This window comes from Oryctolagus cuniculus, chromosome 5, assembly GCF_964237555.1.
Source record: "Oryctolagus cuniculus chromosome 5, mOryCun1.1, whole genome shotgun sequence".
Taxonomy (NCBI): domain Eukaryota; kingdom Metazoa; phylum Chordata; class Mammalia; order Lagomorpha; family Leporidae; genus Oryctolagus; species Oryctolagus cuniculus.
In genome coordinates, this window is record NC_091436.1 from 139,169,922 (window position 1) to 139,178,705 (window position 8,784).

Sequence of the window (8,784 nt, forward strand, 5' to 3'; positions counted from 1 at the left end):
GTTGAGGCTTAGCAGGTTAAGGTGCCCCTGCGATGCCTGCATCCGATATGAGCACTGCTTCCAGTCCCAGCTGCTCCACCTGGGAGCCGGCTCCCTGCTATGCCCCTGGGAAAGCTGCAGAGAGGCCCAGGTACTTGGGCCCCAACACCCAAATGGGAGACCCAGAAGAAGCTCCTGGCTCCAGGCTCTGGATCAGCCAAGTGCTGGCCATTGTGACATTTGGGGAGAGAATCATCAGATGGAAGACCTATCTCTATTTTTCTCTCTTTGTAGCTCTGCTGTTCAAATAAATAAAGAAATCATTTTAAAGACTAAGATTTTATTTATTTATTTATTTATGTTTTTGGGAGGTACAGTTACACACTGAGTGGGAGAGACAGAGAAATTTCCTCCATCCACTGGTTTTTAAATGTTCCTATTTGGTCTGTGTCTGACAAATGAATCTGGGTGGATTGGAGGGTAGAGCGTGAGGTCAGGGCAGAGGAGGGCTCTGTCTCCACACTGTACCCAAGATGAGCAAATCTCCTGCCCCGGCATCTGGGGCTACAGGGTCTCAGCAGACAGAAGGGGCTGGCACTGATGCTGGGCGCCTGGGCTGTGGTTCTGGGCTGAGGCTGTGGGGAGCCCTAGGGAGGAGCCCTTGTGGAGGACAGGGCTGGGTGAGCTGCGGGGGACAGGGACAGGGCCAGGGCTTTGGGATCCAGGTGATGAAGAGCAAGGCTCAGTGCACCTCCGGGGTGAGGGGGCGCTTGGGGGATGGGGCTGAATAGTGAAGGGTGAAGGAACCCGGGGCACAGGGGGAGCAGCACCAGCACCTGATGGCACAGGATGAAGGAGTGAAGCAGCTGACTCATGATAGCCATTGGGCTGCTGCCCTGGGAAGAATGGTCCCTGGGTGGGGAGAGGGCAGTGCTAGTGCCCACATGGGGATGGGGGGGCAAGGAGAGGAGGAGGTGAGGGCGAAGGGCTGAGAAGGAGGTGAGAAGAGGCAGAGGTCAGGATTCAGAAGCAGCTGTATGCTCAGCTCCAAGTGAGTTGTTTTATTGACTTGAAGAGATAGTATCTACAGAGCTTTGCAGGGATTCCTAGCATATAGTATTTTAAAATTTTTTTCTTACTTATTTTGAAAGTTAGAGTGACAGCAAGAGAGGATGGGCAGGATGGAGAGAGAGCATCGCTATTCCATCCATTGGTTCACTCCCTAAATGGTTGCAAAGGCTGGGGCTGGGCTAACCTAAGCTAAGGGGCCAGGAGCTTCTTCCAGGTCTCCCACAGTTGCAGGGGCCCAAGCGCTTGGGTCATCCTCTGCTGCTTTCCCAGGTGCATTAGCAGAGAGCTGAATGGGCAGTGGAGTAACAGGGACTCAAACCAGCGCCTATACAGGATGACAGAGTCGCAGGCAGAGGCTTAACCTGCTATGCCACAAAGTCGGCTTGATACATTTAGAATTTAATGCATCTGTGGGGCAGCGAAAAATCTAGTTGTGAATCAAGTTAAATACTAACACCAGTGCCCTAATAAAATCTGTGCAAGGCTTGGATGGAGACGATTCATACAAATGGGCAGCAGGTGGGCATTTAGCCTCGCAGCAGAGATGCCCGCACCCTACAGCAGATGCCCGGGCTGAGTGGCTGCTGCTCCTGACTCCAGCCTCCTGCCCACGCAGACCCTGGGAGCAGTGACACAGGCTCAAGGGACTGGGCTCCTGCCCCCTCTCTGCAGTCCTGGGCTGGATTTCATCTGCTCCTCTTCAGCCCAAACGGATGAGAGTCTCTCTCTCTCTCTCTCTCTCTCTCTCTCATAAAAAACATTTAATACAACACAGAGGAATGGGCACTGGGGCGGCAGTGAAGCTGTTGCATGCGATGCCTGAGACCTTGAGGTTGAGTGACAGCGCCACTCCCAGTCCCTGCTAAGGAGCACCTGGGATGCAGTGGTGGTTGTTCAAGCACTTGGGTCTGCGCCACCCACGTGGGGGACTTTGAGTTCTGGGCCGCTGACTTCCATCTGTCCCAGCCTGGGCTGTGGCAGGCATGAGAGATTCTCTCTCTTTCTCTCTCTCTCTCTTTCATGTCTATCCCCCTTTTTAATCTTCCTCTGTCAAATAAGTAAATAATAATAGGTAATGGATAGGTAATGGATGAGTGTCGCTCCCCCTCTTCGTGGAGGAACGACACAGGACCCTGCGCTGTTCTTTCTGTCTGCTCGGCCCTCCCCGGGTTTGCTGCTGGTTCTTCCCGGGTTGGCTACTATCCCTTCCACCTCCGTGGAAGGGCAGTTCCCCCTGGCCACATTCCCCACTTCCGCAGGGGAGCGGCACACTGCCGGCCGGTTCTCTCGGGGGCTGCACGGGTTCCCTTAGATGTTCCCCATAGATGTTCCTGGTGCATGCCGTCTCTCTCCTCCTTTATAGTCCTCCTCCGCCAATCCTAACTCGGCTGCCCACACGCCGAGTACACTGCTCTCCAATCAGGAGCAAGTCCTACAGTTTATTGGTTGAACTGGAGGCAGCTGTGCGGAAGCTGTTTACTTCTCTCCCAGCGCCATATTGTGGGAGAGCAGATGCATAGAATAAGTCTTAATTCCAGTAACTTAGTCCAGTCCAGATTGCTCCCCACAGATGAGCATCGGAGAACAACTTATTGTCTGCATAAACAGTGGCAACCTTGAGGTGATGAAATTTGGAGAAGCTTCTAGCTCAAACACTAAGGAACATATCGTGCCTCGGTGCTTCTCAGACACCATATTCCATCCCCCATTCTTCAGACTGAGGTTTCTTTCCCTGCTGTTTCATTTCATCATGTTGTAGGAATACTAATGGAAAATATCAGAAAAAATGGTTCATGCTCTTTTAATTTATTAATTCACTTATTCCTTAAAGGCAGAGTGAAAGGGAGATGGACAGAGATCTTCTGTCCTCTGGTTCACTCCTAAAGACCTACAAAGTCAGGCTGGGCCAGGCTGGAGCCAGGAACCTGGAGCTCCCTCTGGGTCTCCCATGGGGTGGGAGGGGCCCAGTCCCTGAGCCATCACCTGCTGCCTCCCAGAATGCACGAGCAGGAAGCTGGATCACAAGCAGAGTAGCCAGACTCAGACCCAACCCTCTGCTGTGGAATGGGGTGCCCTAGGCAGAGACTAACTTGACCTCCACACCCCCTCCTGGGCCCTCCTGAGGGAGTGATGAGATCTCCTGCCTGGTCCCTCCCACCTGGGGTGTCAATCATGGCTGGGTCCAGCCCATCCCCACTGCATTCCCTACACCCACTAGTCACTCAGCAGGCCTCCCGCGTGTCACATGGCTCTAGAGGTGTCACAGGTCTGTGTCAGCCCCCTTACCTGATGGCCTAGCACTGCATCAGAGTGTCTGCCACCCACCTCCCTCCACGGCATCACACAGGCACCGGGCTCCTCACACTGTCACAGAGGAGGGGACACAGCACCGAGACCTCTCAGAGACCACAGTCACACGGGGCTTCTCACAGCTAGTGGTGGGAACAGCTCCACGCTATCAGTGCTGTTGTTCACCTCTTCCTGTTCTTGATTTATCAGCTAAACTTCATCACAGGTGTGTGCAGGGCAGGGCTCAGGACTGGCCAGGGTCAGGCATCCCTGGGGTCCTGGACCACATCTGGTGGATGGGGAGGGACCCGGTACTGAGCTGTGCTGCACTCCCACAGACAGGCTCAGGGATGGGGGTGGGGGGGAGGTGACTGTCACCAGGGCACAGCCATGTTATCTGGGAAAGCAGACCTGGGGCTCTGGGGGCGTCACTGTTGGACACTTTTAGGTATGAGGGGGCCACGGTGTGCTCTGTCACAGACCAGGGTCCTGATCACTCAGGTGGGAAAGTGCATGCTGCAGACGTGGCTGATAAACCACAGGACCCGGCTCTGCAGGGACCTCTCTCTGGGGCTCTCACACACAGCGGCCCCCACCCCGGGAACTGAGGACGAAACCACTGCTGCTCCTCCCGCCCTCCCCAGGTCCCTCACTCCCCGCCAGCAAGGTCCCTGGAGGTGAGGTTTCCTCTAGAAGAGTCCAGGGGGACAGGTAAGGAGCAGGCACAGCTCAGGGACAGGGATCCGGGAAGGGAAGGGAGGGGCTGGGCCGGCCTGGGGCTCTCCGGGTTCCTCAGACAGAGGCTGCCGGGCCTCGGGGAGCCGACATCACGCGCAGCGCGGGGCTGGAGAGGACAGGGGTCGGGGCAGAGTCCAGGTCCCGGCGTGGCGCTCAGGGTCTGGGTCCCAGGGCGGGGTCTGGGCCGAGGAAGCCGAGCGGTTGGGAGTCGCTGTGTCCTGGAGTTTCACTTCTCTCCCAAATTGGGTGGTGTCCTTCTACCTGGACGCTGGTGACTCGAGCCCAGGCCTCACTCCCATTGGGCGTCTGATTTTAGTGGAGCCAATCAGCGCCGCCGGATCCGGGTGATACTTGTGCATGGAGCTGACAGGACTGATTTTCCCCAGAACTGGACCATGGGTTCGATGGCGCCTTGTACCCTCCTCCTGCTCTTCGCAGGGCCCCTGGCCCTGACTGAGACCCGGAAGGGTGAGTGCACAGTGGGATGGAGACGGCCTCTGTGGGGCAGGAACGTGGGGACCGCGTGGCAGGGACACAGGACCCCGGAGATCGTCTCCTCAGCCCCTGGTCCAGAAGCCCCAACCTCAGCCGCTCCGGTCCCGTCCCCTCCCTCCCCACCTCCCCTATTCTGTCTCAGGACCCCCTGTCCCCTAACTCCCATCCGGTCCCACCCACCTCAGACCCAGGCATCCCGCTGCTGGCAGGCATCTGATTGTTCTCAGCCGCTCCTGCCCACAGGCTTGCACCCCCTGAGTTATTTGCTCACCGCCGTGTCCCGGCCCGGCCTGGGGAAGCCCCACTTCCTCGCCGTGGGCTACGTGGACGACACGCAGATCGGGCGCTTCGACAGCGACGCCTCGAGACCGAGGGCTGAGCCGCGGGCACCGTGGGCGCGGCAGGTGGAGCCGGGGTACTGGGTCTGGGAGACAGCGCGCTAAGTGCTTTGAGCGGATTTATCGCGTGCACCTGAGCACCCTGCGCGGCTACTACAACCAGAGCGCGGCCGGTGAGTGACCCGGACCCGACCGCAGCTCGCGACCCCTCCCTGCGTGGGGCCCAGGGGGCTCCGAGTCTCCCGGGCCGAGGTCCCCCAGAATGCGCGCCCCACGGAGACCCTCGGCCCGGGAGGAGCCCGCGGGACACTCACGGGTTTCGGTTATGATTTATGTCGAAATCCCCGCGGGTGGGTCAGGGCGGGGCGGAGCTACGTGGCCGGGGCTGACCGCGGGGCGGGGCCAGGGTCTCACACCATCCAGAGGATGTATGGCTGTGAGGTCGGGCCGACGGGCGCTTCCTCCGCGGGTACCAGCAGCACGCCTAGGAAGGCGCCAACCACATCGCCCTGAACGAGGACCTGCGCTCCTGGACCGCGGCGGACATGGCGGCGCAGATCACCCAGTGCAAGTGGGAGGCGTCCGGTGAGGCTGAGCTCCACAGGGCCTGTCTGGAGGGGGAGTGCGCGGATGGCTGCGCAGATACCTGGAGACGGGGAAGGAGACGCTGCAGCGCGCAGGTGCATGGGGCTGGGTGGGGTCGCGCTCGCTGACCTCTCCTGGGGCAGGAGCTGGGGAGGAGGGGAGGAAATGAGACCCAGGCCCGAATCTGCCTCTCCTCACCTTAGGGGGGCGGAAGCGTCCTCCTTGATTTGGGGCCGCCCTTCTCTCAGGGGAGTTGAGGGACGGGGCTGTCTCAGGAGGGAGACACAGAAGATTCCCAAAGTCACCCTCAGCGGTGCCCTGGACTCCCGCAGGGTTCCGTGAGCCGGGATCTCTCCCAGGCTGCTGCATGGGGGGGTTTGACCTCAGGTCTTTGGAGTCTGGAGGCCTCCACTCAGGTTGTGACAAGTGGGGGTATTCCAAAAATGTTATACTTCAAGACAGTAAAAGTAAAGGTGTGTGGGATGTGTTCTTGAACACGAAGGAAACATTTGGTACCGGAGGGCATCAGATGCCAGCCCCTGGAGTCAGGCAGGAGTAGGGGTTGATTGCTGATTGGCTAGCTGCTCCCCTTTGCTAGCATGCCCGCCTGATTAACTGCTGACAACACAATGAGGTTTTGCCTTTAACCCCCTCCCCCACTACTGCATCTGGCTGCTGTCTCTCTGGATTTGCTGTGTGAGAAAGGCAGTCGCCAGCTGGCTAATAGAGATTTCTATTTGATCTCAAGGTCTAGATGTGTGTTAATTGGTGTGTCCCACAAAAAAGTCAACACCGAAATCCCTTTCCTCCCTCTCAGACAACTGGCGACTTCTAACTGGGAGGTCTTGCTTGATTCTAGAGTTTTCCAGATATTAGGACCTCCCATGCCTCTGTGCAGGCAGGGTCTGGGTTCTGCACCCCCTCCCCACCTCTGTCGTCCCCTCCATTCTCAGGATGGTCCCCTGAGTGCTGCTCCCGTGTCCCATGAAGATCACAAAGTGCCTGAACTTTCCAATCTTTCCCTCAGACCCGCCCAAAGCCCACGTGACCCACCACCCTACCTCTGACTGGTAGGCCACCCTGAGGTGCTGGGCCCTGGGCTTCTACCCCGCGGAGATCTCACTGACCTGGCAGCGGGATGGTGAGGACCAGACCCAGGACACGGAGCTCGTGGAGACCAGGCCTGGGGGCGACGGAACCTTCCAGAAGTGGGCGGCTGTGGTGGTGCCTTCTGGGGAGGAGCAGAGATACACGTGCCATGTGCAGCATGAGGGGCTGCCTGAGCCCCTCACCCTGAGATGGGGTGAGGAGGGCAGGGGGGCGGGGCCTCTGTGGGGAGGGCAGAGCCCTGCTGGGGCCTTCAGCAGGGGCAGGGCTGAGCCCTGGGGTCAGAGCCCCTCACCTCCGCTTCCCTTCTCAGAGCCTCCTGCTCAGCCCAGAATCCCCACAGTTGGAATTGTTGCTGGATTGGTGGTGCTTGGAGTTCTGATCCTGGGAGCTGTGGTCACAGGAGCTGTGGTCGCTGTTGTGATGAGGAGGAAGCACAGCTCAGGTAGGGGAGGGGAGGGTGGGTCCGAGTCTCCTGTCCCTTGAGAAACTTCCAGCCCAAGGGAGAAGTGCACCTGCCCCATTCATAGGACACCCAGTCCACACCCATCTGCACACCCAGGCCGGGCCCTGTGTGCTAACTTGGGCTCTCTGTAAAGCACAGGGAAGATGAGGACGAATCTTTCCTGGGCTGGTGCTGGTGATGGGAGCTGAGTGCCAGCAGCCGCAGAGCAGGAGGCGGCCCCAGCTGAGGACAGGGCTCCAGGGGCGGGGTCTCCTGTCCCACAGCCACAGTTCTGGAAGCTTCTGTAGGATGAGCCAGTGCTCTGGGCTTCCTCTAGGTGGGTGCTCAGGCCCTGCCTCCTCCCTGGCCTCTCACAAGGTGTTTTCTTCTCACAGATGGGAAAGGAGGGAAATACGCTCCGGCTGCAGGTAAGTCCTGGGGATTAGGGGGGTGTAAAGGTCAGCAAGACCCTTGCCACAGTGAGAAGCCCATGGAGATGCTGCCCGCCCACCCCACGTCCCTCCCTCAGCCTCAGCCCCTGCGGGCCTCACCAAGCCCTGATTTGTTCACCCCAGGTGGCCACAGGGACCAGGGCTCTGATGATTCTCTCCTGGCTGTGAAAGGTGAGACCTGGAGGCCTGCTGGGGAGGGGGAGGGGCAGAGGGGACACCGTGGGTCTGGGGATTCCTTGAATGGGCCACGTTGGTGGTGGCTGCTCATGTCCCCGTGTGCACTGCTCATGTGAACTTGTTATCTGGATTTTTCTATAGCGTGAGAAGCGGCCTGTGTGGCACTGAATGATGCAGATTTGTGCAGCCCCCGTCTTTGTCCTCAGAGCCCCGCTGACCTTGAGCGCATGGGCAGCAGGCACAGTGTGAGGAGGGGAGCCTGGCCCGCCCTGCCCGTGTGGGCGTCTCCGTCCTGTCTCAGGTCCCGTGCACTGCGCTGCAGCTCCTTCCCCATTCAGTCTGAACACTGATTTATTTTTCCCATTCTGTCATGAGGTTTGGGTGAGTTAATTAAATGAGGAGATTCCTTAAATTTGAGAGAGGAAATAAATAGAAATAAGTAGAAGCACTAGAACCTTCCAGAACCCGTGTGCTTGCTGTGCTGAGTGTGCTGCAGGTGGGGCTGGGAGGGGCCGGGAGGCACTGAGTGAGGACAGTGCTGTATCCTGGGTGCTGAGTCCATCCGGGCGCTGTGGTCGCTCCTCACCCGGGTCCCTGCCCCATCCTTGTCTCCAGTGGAAGCTTGTGCACCCTCCCCCGCCTGTGCTCACAGGGACTCAGCCCTGGCCCCAGGAGGTCCTGTTCCTGGGACCCACAGCAGGGACGGCTTCCTACGCCCGGGCAGCCTGAGCTCAGGCTTGGGCCCAGCCACGGCCCCCATCTTTGCCGCGTTCATTTATTTTCATTTCCTTGGCTGCTCACACTGCCCTTGTTCCTGTGAGGGCCCTGGTGACTGCAGGGTGAGGGGGCGGGGCTGTGGCTGCCTCAGGCTGCAGCTGACCTGGGCTCCATTGATAAACAAGCAGCAGCAGGAAGGGGGCGGAGCTCCACTGCAGGTGCTGTGTGCTGGGGGCCCCGCCCATGACACCCGAGCTGCAGCCCTGAGGGAGGCAGAAGCTGCTGGCCCTGTGGAGCCTGCATTCCAGGGAGGAGGCAGCTGATGGGCTCTGGACAGAGCAATGGGAGAGCGCTCAGGGTAGGAGGTTAGTGCGTGGGGGAGGTGGTGCAG

General features: G+C 59.0%; 1 pseudogene; it reads left to right on the forward strand.

Moving 5' to 3' along the window:
* The first annotated feature begins 4,481 nt into the window (after window positions 1-4,481).
* LOC138849883 (RLA class I histocompatibility antigen, alpha chain 11/11-like) lies at window positions 4,482-7,865 on the forward strand (annotated as a pseudogene).
* Window positions 7,866-8,784: the final 919 nt, after the last annotated feature.